The sequence below is a fragment of the Cupressus sempervirens genome, chromosome 11 (genome assembly GCF_028749045.1).
Source record: "Cupressus sempervirens isolate cs-2001-9-10 chromosome 11, ASM2874904v1, whole genome shotgun sequence".
Taxonomy (NCBI): Eukaryota; Viridiplantae; Streptophyta; class Pinopsida; order Cupressales; family Cupressaceae; genus Cupressus; species Cupressus sempervirens.
Window position 1 is genome coordinate 215,288,290 of NC_143128.1, and position 22,679 is coordinate 215,310,968.

The window sequence follows — 22,679 nt, forward strand, 5'->3', positions numbered from 1 at the left end:
TGACATCCTAGGAAAACACAGACCTCACCATTGGATCAGTGCTAGTTTTTCCATAAATTTTAATATATAATATGCCCTAGTTTGGCCATGTTGATAAAAAATGTAAATATATTTTAATTTCAGCACATAATGGCTATCAAATTTAATCTCGTCAAAATTTTGTCACAATTATTTTTTGAAAAATTCTTAGTGAAAATGGTAAAAGGATTGCCTTGCTGAAACAACCATAACTTTCTCTAAGGATATTGAATTTTGGACTTCATACAGTCATTGGAAAAATATACAAAGAATATAAATTATGGTGTAAAGAAAGCACCTAGAACATTATATTCAAGGCTGGATAGGTATCTTTCTAAGCTCAAATTTATTAAAGGTACAACAGATGGTAATCTATATTTAATGAAGATTGATGATAGTTTATTTATCGTTCTAATATTTGTGGATGACATAATACTTGAAAGAAATGATAAAGAAAGTGATAAGTTTGATAAAGAGATGAAAAATAAATTTGAAATGAGCATGATAGGAGAAATGAATTTTTTCCTAGGATTGCAAATTGTGTAGAGCAAAGATGGTATATTTATTTCACAAGCCAAGTATTTGAAAGACTTGGTGAAATAATTTTCCTAGAAAGTTGCAAACTATTCATACACCCATGATAACTGGTTACAAGCTATCTAGCAAAGATGAGAAACCTACAGTTGAGAAGAAGAAGTATAGATCTATTATTAGAGAATTGCAATATGTAACTCACACTAGACTAGATATAGAAAATGCAGTTAGGTTTGTAGTAAGATTCCAAGTTGATCCAAAAGAGTATAATTATGCATCAATAAAAATGATATTTTGATATTTGAAGGGTACATCTGAGTATGAAATTTGGCATGACAAGTCAAGTGATTCTACCTTGTGCACATATACCACTACAAAGTAGCCAGATAGTATAGATGATAGAAAGAGCATCAGTGGTGGAGCATTCTTTCTTAGAGGAAAATTGGTTTCTTAGTTGAGCAAGAAGAAAGGTTGTATTTCATAGAGTAGAGTTGAGGGTGAGTGTGTTGTAGCAACAAATAACTGTAATTAAGTTATGTGGATTAAGTAAATGTTGAATGATATTGGGATTGAGTTTATAGAACCTGTTATCATTTATTGTGATAACACAAGTATAGTGAGTATGTCTAAGAATCCTATATTGCATTCTAAGGCTAAGAATATTTCCATTAAGTATCATGTGTTGAGAGAAAAGGCAACATAAAAGGAAATTAGATTAGAGTATGTCATTACTAAATATTAGATTGTAGATATCTTTATGAAGCCTTTTCCTATAGATACTTTTGAGTACCTAAGAGGTATGCTAGGGGTCATACCCCTACCTACTTTAGATTAGATGATGTAGTAAGTACCTCAATCTAGTGGCATAGAGCACTACTATTCAACTAGATTGAATGTTGATGCTTCCCATATGGGGAAATATCTGAGATGTGATGAGTCATTGAGGACTCATGGTAGTTGGTATATGGTATGTGAATAGTGTCATTAGACACTTGAGTTGATTGAAGAGTTGGAAGAATTAAATTCTAACAATTAGTAATTAGAAATTGATAATTTATACTTGTATAGACACCTTTGACATTGATGTCAATGGGGGAGAGATTGTCTAAATGAAAAACATAAGTATTGAAGAGAGATATTGAGAGAAGCACCTATTAACATGTCCATGGGGGAGAGTTATCTCTTTAGTGAGATTTAGAAAGATTCATACAAGTGCACAGAAGGATATGATTGTGTACAGAAGGAAATGTGAGTGTGTAGACAAAAATGCAAGTGCGAAAAAGAAAATGATAGTGTGTTGAAGGAAAAGTAAGTACACATAAGAATATCTCTATGGGAGAGATATACAACTAGAAAATATTATAAATTTTTCACCGTGAACAACTATTGCCAATCCTAAAGAAGATGAACAATAGTAGAGTGTAGTAGTGTTAGAGTTAAGTTTGATAATCTTGCAACTTAGATACTTTTCATCTATTTTTTCTTCAATGCCAAAGGGGTAGATTGTTAGCATGAATGGTGATGATACTACATTGGGGGATTATCCTAGGCATTGGAGAACATTTTTATGTTGCATTCATGATTGTGTTTGTCATTGATGACAACATATTATGGTTTTTTGAAAAAACTAGAAGAATATCAGTCAATAATCTTAAGATGTATAGTAACAGAGTAAGAGTTAGATGATGCATAGTGGAAGACATGTTCTTGAGGTTTTCTTGATGAAGTGGTTAAGATGAGTAAGTTTAAATTGATTGTTTACAAAAGTTACCATTAATTTACTAAGAGGTGCATAGAAATAGGGAATCTATTTGGTAGTTTATGAAGTTTGTATTATATATTTTAGCCAAGATATAATGAGGTGATACACATTCATCTAGTCATAGAAGATAGTTAGCTAATGATGTCAACAAGTGTGTAGGACTTGGAGCCACATGTGTGAAGTTATAGAATGTGAGCCAAAAGTGCTATTATAATTGTTGGAATTAACAAGTGGGAAGATTTACTTCTAACGGGGGGTGAATCAAAAGTAACTAACTTTAACCTTTTCAAATCCTTTTAACTAAAACCATTCACATGCATCTAATTTATCTAATAAATATGAATGTAAAGACATGCATGAAAATAGATAACACACAAATGTGGTAACCCAAAAACCCTCCAAAATAAGAAGGTAAAACTGGGGGATAACACCCACAAAATATCTTTGTAGCAATGTGTAACTATTCAAAGTTACGATGTTTGACCACTTCCAATGGTTTTCCCTATGAAAGGCCCATCCTATTAAAGAATCTACACTATATTAAAAGTAACCTAGTTAAAGGATTTCACTACCCTGCCAAAAGTAGGCCTAGTTAAAGGACCTTAGTACATTCACTTAGAGTGACACCATGTTAAAGGATTTACAAATGGCTACTAGGCCAACCTAAGTCCATAGGATTTCCATATCTAATACAATTGCTAGAGAGTATTAGAGATTTTTTGACTAGATAGCTTTGCAATCTTCAATTGCTGATTCCAGATCCTTCTTTTGATCTTACTGATCTAATCCTTGCTTGATCTGACATGTCACTCGGTGAGGTTTTGATACTCTATTCTTCAACAACTGGATTCTGCTATGCTGCTCTATTCTTCACTAAGTCTTTTTACCCTTTTCCACTTCACTATAATTCATCCATACACTTCTTTCTTGCATATCCTCTCTCATGCATAATGCGGCTTTGTTATCCTTTTAAAGATTTCAAAACCTTAGGATTAGGTATGAATCTACAATCAATATTAAATCTTGATTTCCTGCTTATTTCTTGTACTTTTCCTATTGGTTGCATGCCTTCTCCATTTTTCTCATTGGCTACATGTTGATTGCATAGGTAATGCAAGAGATTCAATCTCATCTTGAGGATCCTTTGAGATTCATCCCATGTCGGCTCCAAAAATGGTTTACATTTGTGTTTGTGAAGGAACAAATTCATATGCTAGTTCTATGTTACTTGGCACATACTAGTTGCTAATGCTCGACATGTATAGGAAAAATAGCTCACTTGGCTCCTATAGCAATTATATTTCACTCAGCATCTATAGTGACTCTACATCTATACTTTTCTCGACACTTGAAATTTTCTTGGCAGCTAAAGATTTCTTACCACCTAAAGTTCACTCATCACCTATTGAATTTTCTAGCTCAGCATACATTGTAGCTTAGCTTCTGTATTATACTCCATATCAACTGAAGGATTGGTTAAGTGTGTTGACACTCAAATGTCAAAACCAATCTGAGACCAACAATCTCCCTTTTGACATGAGTGGCAAAAATACTTAACTAAACATTATAAATCTAATCTCTATGAGTATACTAAACATTTTGTTTGGCATATGTACACAACTTCAAAAAATTATTCAAAAATTAATGTACCTCAAAATCTTGTAACTCCCCCTGAGTTTATGTGCCTTTTCCATTCTTGTAACCAAAATTCTTGTGTTGCATGTGTCTCAATCTGATGCATTTTGCCCTATCTACACTTTGTATATGTTTGTACCCTCTTTTTGCTCCTTGTACTCTATATCTTTTCCCTTTTCACATCTTGTAGTTTTGCATCCTTGTGGATTTATTACTTCCTTAAAATGTGAATTTGAATATCTCCCCCTTTGGATATTCTTTATTTCTTCCATCAAAGAATGTATTATGTAACCATTTTTATTCACATCTCCCCCAAAACATTATATCTCCCCATTCTTATTAGATGTAATAATGAATTATATCCCCCATGAATATATTCTCCCCCTTTTTGACACTTATGTCAAAGGGTCCTAAGGATAAATAGAACATTTTTCCAAAAAAATTTATTTACCTCCATAATCATCTTCACCAAAGCATCCCAATTATCTAAAGAAATCTCCAATGACTTGTGTTGGATGGTTGTCTCTGCTCCAAGATGCACAAGGCCTTCTAGAGTAGAGAGGTTAGGATCCTTCTTTAGAACATTTTCTACATAGGCTTGTTCGTTATTAAGTACTTCCAGATGTGGGGTAATGGAAGATTGAATTTGCATCAATTTGGCCATAATATTGGCCTCTTCTACTATAAATACAACTAATTATTTTTGTGTGTGAAGAATAGCTACAAAATGCTTCTCACTCTAAGCTGGATCTTTGGGTAGCTTTCTACTGGAAATCTTTAGATTTTGTTCCAAGCTCAGTATCCTTTGGCCAGTTTCCTGTGTGAAATATGAGGAATCACACAACTTGGTGTACAATGAAAATGCATTCTCAAGTACTTTCTTCACTTTTTCAATCTTCTTTTAAAATTCAACTTGTGGAAGTGCTATTTCACTTGATATTTTCTCATTTATTTTCATCTAAACTTCTTTTCTAACCATTCTAATAATTTAACATTAGTTTCTAGATCCACATTCTATACCTAGTCCACAATGTTGGATAGTTGCTCCATTATGGGTTGAGTTTCATTAGGTACTTGCAAGCTGAATGCATCAAGAAATATGTCCTTGATTTCCACCATTGCTTGCTTCTGCCTAAATTCATTTCCAAGTATTTCTTGTCTCTTCCTCCTCTCTAGTGCCTCTTGCACTTTATTTATCTATTATAGGTTCATATTTCTTGAGTCATAACTAGGTATGACTATTTCTTCATCAAGTGCAGGGTCTCCATAGTGAAGTACCCTTGCAACCTTGGTAGAGCTTGAGCCTAGTGCTGAAATTTGCAATGGTACTGCATTACTGCTCAGCTTCTTATTAGGAGTCCCTGAGGTAGGCAGGTTCACCAATGTTTGTATTGCCTCCTACTCCTTAAGGGTTTTCTCTTCTTCTTTCTCCTCTTCTCTACTACCTTGATCAATAATGATAATTTGAGGAGGTGCACCTTGACTTTGTGCAATAGGAACATCTTTCCATATTTGTTCCTTTTCTTGCTCCTTAGTAGTTGTTGTCACTTTTATTGTAGAATCAACCTTAACAATTTTGTCATTTTCTTCTTGCTCTTTGGGTTGATCTACTGTAGTTGTGGGAGGTTGTGAAGATTTTTCTTATGTGCTTTCTTTCTCCCTAGTTATCTCTACTAAAACTTTTTGCAACTCACCAACACTCATCAAAACTAGATTTCTACAAAGTTGTGCTTTCATTGAAGATTGGTGAATAATATTTTTGAGATTCTCTACAGTTAAAGGATTGATGTTTTGACTTGAGGTGTCAAGGACATCCTTACAATTACTATTTCTATAGGTGTTGTGTGTGGAGGACTTGGTTGTGGTAGTTGGGTGTCTTGGACACTCTGTTCTTCCTGCTATTCCTTAGTTGTTGCTTCTCCACCATGTGTCTTCTCTACTATCTTCTCTTCTGTCTCTTTTTCCTCTTCCTCATATTTTTCTTTTTCTCCTTCTTCTTCATCATTTCTACCTTCAAATGGGTTTTCCTACACTTCTTTCATAGTTGTCAATCCATATATTCATTTACACATTTGTGTGGATGTTTGGACAACATCTTCTATTTGGTTCTACAAAATTTTGAAGACTTTACATTTGGGTGCAAATTTCTTCCCATGCTTCTCACTAGCCTTTGTTATTTGACCTTTAGTAAGGTCTGGCATTACATGAGCCAATGTATCTCTCTTATTTCCTTTTCAATTTTGATACAACAATGCCATTTATTCTCAACTGATGAGCTTAGCTACTTAGGCATTGCGTTATCTAGTTCAAGTGGGGTGGTCTTAATCTCAACCATCATAGTATAGATAGATTCTTCCACTATGTTCTACTATTCCTTTGACAACTTATTGAAATCTATGATCTTTAGACCAGTTAAGTATGCATTATCTCTAATATTATTGCAAATACTTTCCAATTTAGATGTGGCAGAATAGCTTACCAATCTAAATTGTTCTTCATTAAACTATGTTCTTTCTTCGTCTGATTCAAGAGGTGCAACATACTTTCTTCTCCTTTTCTACTTTTTAGGTCCTCCTTTTCCTGTTACCTTATATTTTTCTTTCTCTTTTGCCCCTTGAGTTGTAGCCCTAATGTTAGCCCTTATAGTTGGCTTAGCTAGGCTTGGCACTATAGCCTTCTTCTTTCCCTTGGGCTGCACACAATTGGCTATTTTTGAGCTTTTCTCTTCTTTGGCTCAGCCTTTAGTGCTTCTTGCTCGACACCTTCCTCCTTATCTACATCTTATCCCATACCTTGGGTTAAGGCAAGTGGCCCTTGATCTTGTTCTTCTTCATCACCCTCAGCATCTTCGTCTGCTTCTTCGACAATAGCTTCCCCAAATTTAGCTTTCAACTTCTTAACAAGCTTGTCCTTCTTTTTCAAAGTGGAGGTAGTCTTCAAATCCATATCCAATTTTGATCTCACCATGTCATAAGTTTCAAAATGTGGTGTAACCTTGTCAACTTCCTCTGCTAATAATGTAGTTATTGTTGTTGATGCTTCATCTATGTTTATTTCATACCCAAGAGGTCTTAACCATCTCACTCTTGCTATGTTAGCTTGTATGTATGTATAGTCTATATCTACAAGAAAACATACATCATTTACATGTTTCTCTACTAAGGAAATTGGAATTCTAATCATTTTCTTCATTATCTTCTTAAAGTCCTTAAAATAACTAGTCATCAAGGTCTCAAAATTAGCTCCCATCTACTCTATGTATTTGTTGACCTGAACTATAATTGACCTATCAGTTTTACATGCCACTTTTCCAAAAGAAGGAAATTCATTTTGAACATAAAAGAAAATACATATCAAAATGACACCAAATATGCATTGGGCTCCCTTGGTTCTCGTGATTACTTCTAGATTTTCCTTGATTTTTTGCAATTGCAACTCTACAAGATCATATGTATGATCCTTCTTCTCCCATTTGTATCCTACATCTACTACAATAAGAGGCACACTATTGAGTCTGCTGGATTGGTACAATTTGTGTGCAATGACCCTAACTAAGAAGTCAACTAGAGGGTCTTGGATAGTGTCAATTATCATCCCTCTCTTATTCCATTTTGTACCTATTTTTTTGTTAATTGCCTCCTTAGAATTACTCCTAAGGGTCTTCCATTGATCTAAGGTTAGGTACCCTATCACTCTATGTAAAATTATCTTTGTGATTTTTATAGGGCCATCTTCCAACCATAAGCTACCATCATGCATTCTACTCAACACTATTCTAATCCATTCAGTCTTCAAAATGGTGGCAAATTCTAGGGCTTGCATAAAACCTTTCCTCTTGACAATCTAAAATTCTTCCTTCAACACTCCACTGTCAAACAATTTTTCATAGGCCTCCCTCATTTTCATGTAACCTATGGCTCCAATCTTTCAATTATAGCATCTCCTTACATCTTGAACCATTACAACATTAGGGGGTATGATGGATAGGGCTCTATCTAGGTCATTCTTGTGTGCAACTTTAGGTATTGGATGGAAATTAGGTTGACTGACCTCTTTGGATACTAGTTGGACTTCAAATGATTCCTTCTCTTGAGTTTTTCTAGAGCTAGAAGTCATTTTACACAATCTAGGATTTTAACACAAAGAAAACATGAAGCTGTGTAGCTTGGCGTAGTCATAAATACCTTGAAATTGATGGAATCATGATTGGAATGCTATTAAAATCTTCTTATACATTGGATTCTCTACTTTGGATTCACTTTGCACTCTTTCTCATCTTTTCTCTTTGTTCTCGATGAGGAAAAATGATTGAAAATATGATAATATACCCTATTTTCATCACATTTAATGCTTAGTGCATTTACAACTATCCTGTTGGCTTCTAAAGGATTCTACATCATTTGGCTTCCATTGCCTTTTCACCACTTAGCTTCCATAGGAGTATTGCTTACTCGGCTTCAACTAAGATTTATTCTTCACTCAACTTCCTCTACCAACTTGGCTCCTACTAATAATTTGGCTCTTATATTCTTGACAATCAACTTGGCTTGTATTGGATTTTTACTCAATAGCTAAGGGCAACTTGGAAACACTTGTGAAATCTTAACTTTTAACTTTGCATCTTTATTCATGCTAATCTATTCTTTTTCTAGTACTTTCTTTTCTAGAAATTGATGTATGATAAAACTTTGTAAATCAGTCCCTTATACCTTCTCTTGTTTATTTTAATGAAGTGTGACCACTTGACCTATTAGGTGAAGTGATCCCTTAATTTGATGTGCTACTCCCACTTTTCTTCTTCCATGTCTTGTTCATTTATTCTTTGATGTGTTCAACATCTACCTTCTCTTTACCTTTGTCATTCTTTGAGTTGGGTGCCTTTGACTTTGTTGGGCAATTCTTGCTGATATGACCAATCTTCGAGCAATTGAAACATGTGGTTCGGCTGAACCATCTGTTGTAGTTGCCTTTGAAATGTGTCCTTATGAAATTTTTAGGAATATGTCCATATTGTTGATAGTAATGATAGCTATACTTGGTGTTCTAGTCCCATTTGTAGTGATGTCCATAGTTACCTTCCCTTGCTACTTGATTTGGTGTCCACATAGGTTTTGGTCTGCACTCAAAAGCTCTATGTCCATACTTCTTATAATTGTAGTAGTAACCTTCAAATTTTGGTATTTTAATAGTCCTAGTCCTGTAGTTATGTGCTTGATGTCCTTGCTCTTTGTACTTATGATAATAAATTGCATTCTTAGGCTTGTCATGCTGATGGTTATTTTTACTTCTACACACATTAGAGGTATGTCCTTTTTTACCACAGAAGTGACAAGTAGGTCTAGTGTTCTTACTTTTGTTACTCCTCTCTTCTATAGTTTTCAATGACTCTCCTTACTTAGTTCTGATGTAACCTAGTCTTGAAATGTCATTGCTAGCCCTTGGTGATTTTAGTAGCTACTCAAAGTACTTGATGGCCTCATTGGGTTTTTTGAAGCTTTCTACAATCTCCTTCTCTCTTTTGAGGTCATTTTGTAGTTGTTCATTTTGTATTTTCATTGTAGAGATCTCAATATCTTTAACATTTAATTCATGATGTGCATTCATCATCTTATGTATGGTGTCTAGCTACATGTTTGAGATTCTTGCAAGCTCCATTGACTTTTCTTCCAGTCTATTGGCAAGGTTTCTCTTGTCTTCTTCTAGCATAGCCTTGTCTTCAATGGCTCTTTTCTTTTATTCAGTCACCTCACAAAGCATCATGGCTTGTGATTCTTGTTCAAGTTTGAGTGTTCTAATTTCTTCTGCTTGAGCTCTATTCTTCTCCATCAAGTCTATTATTATTACATCAAATTCTTTAGAATCTCCATTTGAAAATAGATTTGAGGTGTCAATCTCCTTGTACTATGTGTCATTCTCAACTATGGCAATCTCTCTTATTCTTTTTAAGGATTTTCTTAGTTCTTCTCAAGCTTCTTCCAAAGAATGTAAAGAAAGTTGTATGTAAATTTCTTAATTCTTTATGATCTTCTTGTGAGAACTAAGCTCTGATACCAATTGTTGGAGTTAACATGTGGGAAGATTTACTTTTGAGAGGGGGGCAAGGTGAATCAAAAGTAACTAACTTTAACCTTTTCAAATCCTTTTAACTAAAACCATTCACATGCATCTAATTTATCTAATAAATATGAAGGTAAAGACATGCATAAAAATATATAACACACAAATTTCATAACCTAGAAACCATCCAAAATGAGAAGGTAAAACTGGGGTGGGGATTACGCCCACAAAATATTACAACAACAATGTGTAACTGTTCAAAGTTACAATGTTTGACCACTTCAAATGGTCTACCTTGTGAAAGTCCTATCTTATTAAAGACTTTACACTATGTTAAAAGTGACCTAGTTAAAGGATTTCACTACCCTACTAAAAGTAGGCCTGGTTAAAGGACTTTAGTACATTCACTTGGAATGCCACCCTAATAAAGGATTTACAAATGGCTACTAGGACAACCTAAGTCCATAGGATTTCCATATCTAATACAATTGCTAGAGAGTATTAGAGAGTCTTTGACCTGATAGCTTTGCAATCTTCAATTGCTAGTTCTAGATCCTTTTTTTTCTCTTGCTAATCTAATCCTTGCTTGATCTACTATGTCACTCTATGAGGTTTTGATACTCTGTTCTTCAACAATTGGATTCTGCTATGCTGCTCTATTCTTCGCTAAGTCTTTTTACCCTTCTGCACTTCGCTATAATTCACCCATACACTTCTTTCTTGGATATCCTCTCTCATGCATAATGCAGCTTTGTTCTCCTTTTAAAGATTCCAGAGACTTAGGATTAGGTATTAATTTATGATCAATATTAAATCTTCATTTTTTGCTTATTTCTTGCACTTTCCTTTTGGTTGCATGCCTTCTCCATTTTTCTCATTGGCTGCATGTTGATTGCATAGCTAATGCAAGAGATTCGACATTATCTTCAAGATCCTTTGAGATTCATCCCATGTTAGCTCCAAAAATGGTTTACATCTTAGTTTGTGAAAGAACAAATTCTTATGCTAATTCTATGTTACTCGGCACATACTAGTTTCGAATGCTCGACATGTATAGAAAAACTAGCTAACTCAGATCGTATAGTAATTCTATTTCAATTGGCATCTATAGTGACTTGGCATCCATACTTTTCTTGGAACTTGAACTTTTATTGGCACCTAAAGATTGCTTGACACCTAAAGTTAACTTGGTACATATTAAAGTTTTTTTCTTAGCATACATTGTAGCTCAGCTTCTATATTATACTAAGTATCAACTAAAGAATTGGTCAAGTGTGTTGGCACTCAAATGTCAAAACCAATATAATACCAATAGTAGTTGTGATTTAATTACTTATCTTATTTTAACTAAATCCAAAAAGCTTAAGGCTAACTCGAAGAATTATTATGAAGATAGAGTATAATGGAATTTTTTTTCCCTTGTTTGTAATGAATTTTGGTGGAAGAGGTCCAAGTGGAATGTGAAATGTTAGTGTATAGTGCAATGAGCATAATTATTAATGGATGCATGTAAGTGATCTAAGGGATCATTGGATGCATAGTATGCGATCTAGTTCCAAGATCTGAAGGAGTAGAAGTTTGGTTGACAAGACAAAGATAAAGGAAGAAGTACATTTTATTTCTATTATCCTACAAGGAATAATATAGAGATCATTGGGATAGTGGGGTCATTGGCATTAACCTTGAAGCTATTTAGGTAGTGGGTCTAGTTGTCTTCCACAACTCCTAACAGGGTTGGCACAACTACTAATAGGATTGGAATCTCCTAACAGGGATTCAAAGTCTCCTAACAGGGACTCATATGTACTAAATATTGTAATAGACTCATAATTGGGTCTATCCTCTAACAAGGAATATTTATATTAGTATATCATCTTGTGGGTACCATCCCCACTGGGATTTTCCCTCTAATTAAGGGTTTTCCTAGTTAACATATCTAGTGTTAATTGTGTATGTGTATCTTGTTAATGTTTTAGTTTATATTATTCAAAAAGTTAAAATTTACTAAGGTTGACGATTGTGATATTAGTTGGATAACTTATTCATCCCCTACTCTTAGTTATACTAGTGGACTATATATTCTAACAATTGGTATCAGAGCATCAGGTCCTTGAAGATAAGGCTTAACATCTTTACGAGATCAATGGTGAATATATTCAAGAAGGATGGTCCAAGATTCGATGGGGAAAACTACAATAGTTGGAAGGAAAATATGAAGACTCATTTATTGTTCATGGGTCCAAGATATAAGCCTTTGACAAAAGCTATGAAGGAAATTATTGAAGAACCAAAGCTACAAGATTGCAATGAGGGAGAGAGAGATCTATTGGTGTGTAACATGAGAGCCATAGAAGCCCTACTATTAGCTCTTCCAAAGAATGAATACAATCAGGAAAAAAGATTTCAAACTTATCATGAAATTTGGAAAGCATTAGAAGTTACTTTCAAAGGTGATGATCATGCAAAAATAATGAGATTGACAAATTGGATTTGTACATTTCAAGATGCTAAGATGATGGAAGAGAATCTAGAAGAAGATATGTTAGTAGAATATTAGACATTGTTGTAGGTATTTGGTCTCTTGGTGAAACTAAACAAGATGATGATGTTCTATGGAAAATCTTGAAAAGTGTAACACCACCATTATAGAAGATAGCTTCTAAGATGATTTAGTTAGTTATACCCTGCACCAAAGATTTCACAAAATCAACATTTCTTAGAAGGTTAGAATCTATAGAAGCATAATTGAGATAATATGGAGTAATAGCCAAAGTTGAGATATCTTTTAGTACTCTAAACATTTAACCTAATCTATCAAGGGGCACAAGCAATAGAGGAGATTTTTCTAGTGGTGTCAAATTTGATGTGGACAGAAAGATCAAAGAAGGTGTAGCCCTTCTTGTGAGAAGAGAAAAAGATGGTAAGAAAATCTTTAAATTTTAGACTTGTAATGAGTTTAGTCATTATGCTTCTAATTGTCCTAACAAAAAGAAAAAGTATAAAAGAAAGTTCAAACCTAGAAGAGATAGAGATTTTTTGTATACTAATAAAGATGAACCTAATAAGAAAGGTCAAAATAAAAGTGATGATGAATTAGGATCTGTGGCTATCATTAAAGATGTTCTTGATACAAAAATTAGAGAGGACAGAACTCTAGTTACCCAAGTTGAGAAGAAATTAGATTGGATAATTGATAGTGGATGTTCACATCACATGTTTAGTGATACGAACAAGTTTTTTAAGTTTAGAAATCATGATGGAGATATTGTTAGAGTTGGTAACAATGCAACCTATCATATTATAGGGATATGATCTATTACTCTTGATGGTAAAACTGACATTGATGATGTTTACTTCAATGATGGGTTGAAACATAATTTGTTAAGTGTTGGTCAATTGGTAGACAAGGGATATCTATTGTAGTTCATAGAAAAGACTTGCATTATCAAAAGCAAAGATGGTAAGCTAATTTGTACTAGAACCAAATCAAGAGGTAATGTATTTCAGTTGAATCCTACTAAAATAACATGTTTGGTTGCAAAATTTGATAAAATTTAGTTATGGAATACAAGCTTTTTTCATATGAACTCTGATAATATTTCAAAGGTTAGTAGTACATTTGCAATGAGAAATCTACGTAAGATTATTAAGCATACTAATGTTGTCTGCAAGGAATGTATTTTTGCTAAGCAGAGGAAAGTTTCTTTTCCTAGAACGAAGTTATCTACTATGGAGAAATTGGAGATTGTACAGACAAATCTGAGTGATCCTACATGAATCAAAGAATTCCATGGAGAAAGGTACTTTATGATTTTTGTTGATGATTCACTAGAATGATGTGGGTAGCATTTCTTAAAGAGAAATCTGAAACCTTTAAGAAATTCAAGATATTTAAGAATAGAGTTGAAATTGAATTTGGTGTCAAGATTAAGAGTTTAAGATTAGATAGAGGAGGAGAGTTTACCTCTAGAGAGTTCAACATGTCTGCAAAGAAAATGGAATCAAAAGATAGTTATCTTCACTTAGAACACCTGAATGGAATGGGGTTGCTAAAAGAAGAAACAAATCAATAGAAAAAGTAGCAAGAGCTATGTTATTTGAGAATGACATCTTAAAGAAAATTTGGAGAGAAGCAATTAACACTATAGTACATACTCTAAATAAAGTACAAAGAAGAAAATGTATGAGCATGACATCCTATGAGTTATGGCTTTGTCATTCACCATTAGTCAAGTATTTTAAAATATTTTGAAGTAAGTGTTACATATATAGAGATGATGATATTGGTGAGTTTTATACCAAAAGTGATGAAGGTATGTTTCTTGGTTACTTATTGAAAAGTAAAGCATATAGATGGTTCAAATATAGAACTAAGACAATAGTTGAGTGCAAAAATGTAAGGATTGATGAAATTTTTTGTAGTAAGGAGAAAATGGTAGATTAAAATTATGATGAAGAAGAGTATAGTTGGAGTGTTTTTTGAGACTAACAATGACTTTCAGAACGATGTATCTATTGAGTATAGAGAAGAACAAAGATCTAAACCTAGAGAAGAGATAAGAGTTGATATATCAACTCCTGCCTCCAACAAAAAAATGACAAGTAATCACCCTCCAAAGTAGATAATTGGGACCATGGATAAAGGTATGATGGCAAGGAATAGAATGAATTAGGAATTACATCTAATTTCTCAAGTAGAACCTAAGAGAATAGAAGAGACATTCAAGGATGACCACTAGATTCAAGCAATGAAAGAATAATTAGATCAAATTGTGAAGAATGAGATGTGGGAATTAGTTCCTAGACCTAAAGACAAGAATGTGATAGGAAAAAAGTGCGTATTTTGAAATAAGATGAATGACCAAGGAGAAGTTGTGAGAAAGAAGACTAGACTTGTTTTTAAACGTTACTCATAGATAATGAGGAAACATATTTACCTGTGGTAAGAATGGAAGCAGTAAGGATGTTCTTGGCTTATGTAGCTAGCAAGAATTTCCAGGTTCATTAGATGGATGCCAAGTCAACCTTTATGAATGAAGAACTTGAAGAGGAAGTCTACATTGTGCAACTTGATGGGTTCCCTCTAATAGAAGATAAATAGTTTTTGAGTATATTAAAGAATGCACTATATGATCTAAAGCAAGCACCTAGAACCTGGTATGCAAGGTTGGATAGGTATTTTTCTAAGCTTGGATCTATTAATGGTACAGTAGATGGTAATTTTTAATTAAGGAAAATTGATGATGGTTTTTTTATCATTGTAATATTTGTGGATGACATAATATTTGAAGGAAATGATAAAAAAAAGTGATAAATTTGCTGAAGAGAAAAAAAATGAATTTGAAATAAGCATCATCAGAGAATGATGTTTTTCCTAGGATTGAAAATTGTGTAGAGTAGAGATGGGATATTTATTTCACAAGCCAAGTATTTGAAATAATTGTTTGAAATGTTTGGTCTGGAAAGTTGTAAACCTATTTGTACACCCATGATAACTAGTTACAAGTTATCCAACAAATATGAGAGACCTACAGTTGAGAAGAAGCAACATAGATCTATGATTGAAGGATTGAAATATCTTTCTCACACCAGACTAGATATAGAAAATGCAATTGGGATTATAGCAAGATTCCAAGATGATCCAAAAGAGTGTCATTATGCAATGGTAAAAAGGATATTTAGATATTTGAATGGTACATTTGAGTATGGAATTCGGTACAATAGATCAAGTAATTTTACCTTGTAGAAATATACTAATATGGATTGGGCAAGAAGTATGAATGATCAAAATAGCACTCATTGTAGAGTATTCTTTATTGGAGGAAGATTGGTTTCTTCATTAATCAAGAAGCAAGATTGTATTTCAAAAAGTATAATTGAGGCTATGTATGTTTTAGCAAAAAATAACTATAATCAAGTTATGTGGATGAAGGAAATGTTGAAGGATATTGTGATTGAGTTTAAAAAACCTATTATAATTTATTGCGATAACACAAATATAGTGAGTATGTCTAAGAATCCTGTATTCCATTCTGTGACTAAGCATATTTCCATTAAGTATCATGTGTTGAGAGAAAAGGGAACAGAAAAGGAAATCATATTAGGGTATTTCAGTAATAAAGATTAGAATGTAGATATCTTTATGAAGCCTTTGCCTAAAGATACTTTTGAGTACCTAAGAGGTATGTTAGGGTTCATGCCCCTACCTACTTCAGAGTAGATGATGTAGTAAGTGCATCAATCTAGTAGTACAAAGCATTATTGTTTGACTGGATTGAATGTTGATGCTTCTTGTATGGGGGAGTATCTGAGATGTGTTGAGTCATTAAGCACCCATGGTAGTTGGTATATGGTATTTGAATACTATCTTTGGACACTTTTTTTGATTAAAGAGTTGGAAGAAATATATTCTAACAATTGGTAATCAGCAATTGATATTTTATAATTATATTAACACCTTTGACATTGATGTCAAATGGGAAGAGATTTTGTACATGAAAAATATAAGTATTGTAGAAAGATATTGAGGGAAGCGTCTGATGACATGTTAATCAGGGAGAGTTATCTCTTTAGGGAGATTTAGAAAGATTCATGCAAGTGTGTAGAAGGAAATGTGAGTGCACAGACAAAAATGCAAGTGTGTAGAAGAAAATAATAACTTACATTAAAGGAAAAGTACGTATGTGGAGGGATATATTTGTGGGAGAGATATAAAGAAAGAAAATAATATAAATTGTTCACTATGAACAACTGTTGCCGATCCAAAAGAACATGAGAAATAACAAAGTGTAGTAGGAGCAGAGTTAATTTTGGTATTCTTGGAACTTAGATTTTTTTCATCTATGTTGGCATCAATGCCACAGGGGGAGATTGTTAGTATGAGTGCTAATGATAATTCATTGGGGAAGTATCCTAACAATTAAAGAATATTGATATGTTGCATTTATGACTTTTTTTTGTCATTGATGACAATATAGTATGGTTTTATGTAAAGACTAGAAGAATACCAATCAGTAATCTTACAATGTGCAATAACTGAGTAAGAGCTAGATTATGCACAATGGAGGACATGGTCTTGAGGTTGTCTTGATAATGCAGTTAAGAGTACTCAGTTTGAATCGATCGTGTATGGAAGTTATAGTTCATTTACTAAGTGCAATATAGAAATAGAGCATCTATTCGGTAGTAACTAATGCTTGAATTATATCTTTTATCCAAGATATAATGAGGTGATGTGTAGTCATTGAGTGACAAAAGATAGTCTAGTGATGATACCATCAAGTGTGCAAGACATAGAGTTGCACATGTGAAGTTTTGTATAGATTGTGAGCCAATAGTGCTATTGTAATTATGATTTAATTACTTATTTTATTTAATTTAATTGGGAAAGCCTTAAGGATAACTCAAGGAATTATTATGAAGATATGGTATAAAAGAAAGTTATTTTCCTTGTTTTTAATGAATCTTGGTGGAAGAGGACCAAGTGAAATGTGAAATATTAGTGCACAGTGCAAGAAAGAGAAAAATACTTACTCGATGTGTGTAAGTGATCTAAGGGATCATTAGATGCATAGTATGAGATTTGTTACTAGATCTGAAGGAGAAAAAGTCTAGTTGACAGGAAAAAGATAGAGCAAGAAGTATGTTTCAGATTTATTATTCTATAGGGAATAATACAAAGATCATTTCGATGGGTTCATTGGTCTTAACCTTGAAGCTATTTGGGTAGTGGGTTCAGTTGTCTTCCACAACATCTAATAGGGTTTATACAACTCCTAACAAGGTTGGAATGTCCTAACAGGGATTAAAAGACTCATATCAAGGACTTAAATGTATGTAATGTTGTAATAGACCCCTAATAGGGTCTATACTATAACAAGGAATATTTATATTAGTACATCATCTTGTGGGTACCATCCCCACATGGGTTTTCCCTCTAATCAAAGGTTTTCATAGTTAACATATCTAGTGTTAATAGTGTATGAGTATCTTGTTGTGGTTTTAGTTTATATTATTAACATAATTAAAGTTTATTAAGGTTGATGATTGTGATATTACTTGGATAATTGATTTACACCCCTCCCAGTTATATCAATGGACTATGTATTCTAATTGATCTAGTACCCTAAAAATTCTGGCAACAAAATATTCAATGCTATAAGTCACAAACAATAGTCTAAAAAAAACACCAAACCTTCATTAAAATTCTTAATGGAATATGAACTAGCTCTCATATAAATGATGATATATCACACTTAATGAGAAATGTTCTCTTTCCACCAATGGATCTAACATTTCCATTCTTTTTCTACAAAAGAAAGGATATCAATGCACACAACCAAAAAATATTAGCTTCTCTTCCAAGAAAACTAATTACAATTAATGAAATCAATGAGAAGAACCTTTTTACCACACTGGATCATTTTAAATTTTTTTAATATCTTTGGCCAACCAAATATAATTGAAATAGGATATAATTGTCAAATCTTTCATTTTTGCTATGGCATACAAGATGGACTTGTCAATGAAGTAGATAGAAAGTTCAAATCATATACAAAGGAGAATTACATTGAAATTATTTTGCTAGAATTCAATCACCCTCATATTGCTAAGTCTCAAGTCACATAGCTAATGGACCATTAACAAAAATTCACAGAGAATGAGTGAGAACCAATTTTGTGTCCTTGCCAAACCACTTGAAAAGAAAAATGCTATGTCAAAAAGAATTATTATAAAACAATTCCCTATGCAATTGGCATGTGGTCGAACCATTCATAGAGCACATGGAATTACTTTGCATGACCTCACATTTGAACCCCAAGGAGTGCATTGATATGCATTAAAATACATAACCCTCTCTCAAACAACAAATATGGAGTCGCTATTCTTTCTAAATCTATTAATAACAAACAAATTCAAGGTAAAATAGATAGTCACACAAGAAATGACACTTCTCTCTACAAATCCTACTTGGAAACTTAAAGGACCCCAAAACTCCCTTAACAGTACATCATCCATTATAATAACCTCACTAAATAATCACCATTTTTAACCACATTTAGAAGCCATTCTACATAAAAAAAGATCTAATGTCATCAAATATTATCTATCTATAGGAAACCCATATGAAGGGACCAATCATCGACCATCCATTGCTAAAATAGAATTACTTTTCAACATACCAAATCCATGGCATAATGAGTTGCATTCAACAAGAAACCCATGTATTGGATTAAACAACTTTCACTACAACAAATGTTAATGCTATTCAAATCTCATTCGTTATAGACAACCAAGCAATCGATGTTTGCAAAATACACCAAAACAATAATCAAAAAATTCATGGAAACTATTTCCACAAGAAGCACTATCTATATTGTTGGTGAATTTAATGTTGACATCTCCAAAAAGTTAAGAACTATACAAATTATTAAAGAAGCATGCATTCATTCAACCTATAATTGCTGCAAGAATAAGTAGGTCCTCTACCTAGCACAATAACATACCACTTTTAGAAAATCAATTACTCATTTATACCAATAATACATATATTGGAGGCCTATTGGATTGAGCATTGTATTCTTGTAGCTCCTACTCTCAATTCCCCCTCCAAAAAACAATTATTAAACAAAAATAGGGCATTAATGGTGCTTTTGCAATAGACACTTGATACTATGCACCTTGCAATAAGTTGAGACCCAGATGGCTAGTTCTTTGTGCAATACAAATATTTCTAGTTCTTATCACTTAACAAAGCAATTATCTATGACATGTAAACTCCTTTAAGAACCTTATTACTTTGATCTAGATGGTTGGTCCTTCATACAATACCAATTTTTTTAGTTCTTACTACTAAAAAAAGCAACTGACTATGACATGTATTCTCCTAAATAATAACCTTGTTTCTTTTCCTTTTTTGAGTATTGATACATTAGAGCTTTTCTAGGTTACTCTTCAGACTCTTATCAAAATCATTCTCATATTAGAGAATGCTAAAAAAAAATTGATCAATTGCATATCATCTTTGATGTTACAAACAATTTCATACATTTTCCAGTTAGTGCTTGCTAAGCTGACTCGAGTAATAAAGACAATTCTCTATGTATACAAAGAATTTATGTGTATTCCAAGTTCATAAGTTAGTGTCTACCAAGTTCACTTGAGAGACAAAGGAATGTTGAAACATAATGAGTGTTAACCAAGCTCAATCAGTTACAAAAGAGAATTCATAGAAGACAGTGTCTATAGATGGAGTTCACTCGAGAGGCATGAAAATTGGTGTTAATCGAGGTCAATTGGTTAACTAAGGAAAATATATTTTTGTTATTGTCTACCCAGTTGGGTTGGATAATGAAGGATTTTCTTGTTTTAGCTTATTGAGTGAAATGAATTATTTTTTATGGTTTTAAGTGTTTGAGGAGATGAATATTAATTATTCTAAGTTATATTCAAGCTTAGTTAACAATGTGTAAGATATAAATATAAGGTCAAATTGTGAGATTGAAGAATATGAGTGTCAAGAAGAAGAATGCTTAGAGGAAGTGAATTTGAAGGATGAGCTTAATATTTGTATAGAACTGCAAAGATATATTTGATCAAGAAGGATCAAGTATTGAAGCTAGAATTGGGATCTTTGAGTAGCAATTCAATTGCATTAAAAATTAGGTCATCTCATTGTTGCTATCTAATCATTGTAGTAGTGATCTTAATATCTTAGTAGAGTTGACTTAACAACTATTTGTAAATCCTATAACAAGGTGACATTTCTACTTGAAGTTTCTTGAAGACCTATAATAAGGCCACTCATAATAGGTGATTAAATCCCCTAATGGGGTCACACCTAGCAGTGCATTTTGTAACCTTTAACATGGTTGGCTACTAATAGGGCTCACTTCAAAAGAGTGAAAATCAATACCTAGTTGCAATTAGTGACTTTTTCCAAATTGGGTTTCCACATTACATCTTGGTGTCACTTGTGGTCATGCTATTTCTTTCATATATATGCAACTAAGTTATTTTAAAGTTAATCATAGTTAATCACATTAAGATAACTATACTTAGTTATTGCCGAGTTACAATATTTTCTAGTGTTAACTGAGTACTTGTGTTTTTTCTAAGTTACAATAGAATATAGTTTAATCATATTTTATGTTTTTGTATTGACTTCTAAGATATTTGGGATTTTTTTTTGTAGTAACTGATTCACTCCTCTCCTCTCAGTTACTTCAGTTATATTTCCAACAATTGGTATCAAAGTTTTTGATGGTTACAAAGAAGGTTTCAAGGACCTAAGCTAAAGATCAATATGTCTTAAAGAAGAGATATTTCCAAGTTCAATAGAGACAACTTTGCATCATGGAAAGAACTTATGAGGTTTCACTTGGAAACTATCAATGATTCAAGTTGTAAGTGTCTTGATAATCAATACAAGGCTCCTACTAGAACATTGAAATTTGGTGAAATTGCTAGAAATAAAAAACCATAACATCATGATGATTGATATTGCTTTTTATCTTAACTATGCTAAATTTGATGAAGTCAAAGGTTGCACTACAACTCTTGAAATGTTGACCAAACTGAAGGATATCTATGGAGGTGATGACAATGCAAGAAGAGCCAAAGAAGAAAGTCTTAGATGCCAGTTTGATCAAATAAAGATGAGAGAGGATAAATACATTACAAAATATATTGAGCGAATTAAAGCAAGTGTCACTGCAATCAAATCATTTTTTGGATATTTTGATGATATAAAATAGTTGTAAGGTACTTAGAACCCTTCTTTCTATCTATGCAATTAGATTAACCTCTATTTAAGAGATGCGGTGTGATCCAAATAATAAAATAAAGCTTGATGCTCTAGTGGGAAGATGACAACTTTTGAATTGGATAACTATGATAACAATGTCCCTAGCTCCAAAAGTATTAAGTCTTCATTTGAGGCGAAGCTTTCACTCAAGAAGAAAAGTGGAAAATCAAAAGCCAAGCAATCAAAAAGTGAAGAAGAGGAAGAAAGTTCTAACAATGATCTTGAAGTTGTTGAAGCCCTACTTACAAGGAAATATTCCAATGTTAGAGGAAAGTACAAAGGTAAGATTCCTCTAATCTATGGTTCATGTGAAGAAATTTGTCACATTGCTTCAAGGTTCCCAAATAGAGAAAGAAAAGATGAAAAGAAAGGTAGTAATTTAAAAGGTTAGAAGGAATTCAAGATCTACAAGGACTACAAGAACAAAGGTAAGAAATATTTTTTTTATGTCTAAGGATTCTAATAGCCACGATAATGATGAAATGGTCTATATAGTTGTAAAAGATGAATCAGATGATGAGTCAAATAAGATGGCACTTATTTCTCATGTTAGTAAGAATGATACATGGGTTATTCATAGTGATTGCTCTCATCATATGACTGGTGACAAATCAAAGTTTGAATATATGAAACATTATGATGGTAGAAGTGTTAGATTTGGAAATAATGGACCTTGTTGAACAAAAGGAAAAGGTTACATTTCACTAACCAATGAACTCATATGTGACAATGGCTATTTGGTTGAAGGAATGAAGCATAATCTACTGAGTGTGACATAGTTGAATAACAATTGATTCAAGGTAGAATTCATGAATGGGAAGCCAAAGCTGCTAGATGGAAAAGGAAATCTAGTTGTGTCTAGCAATC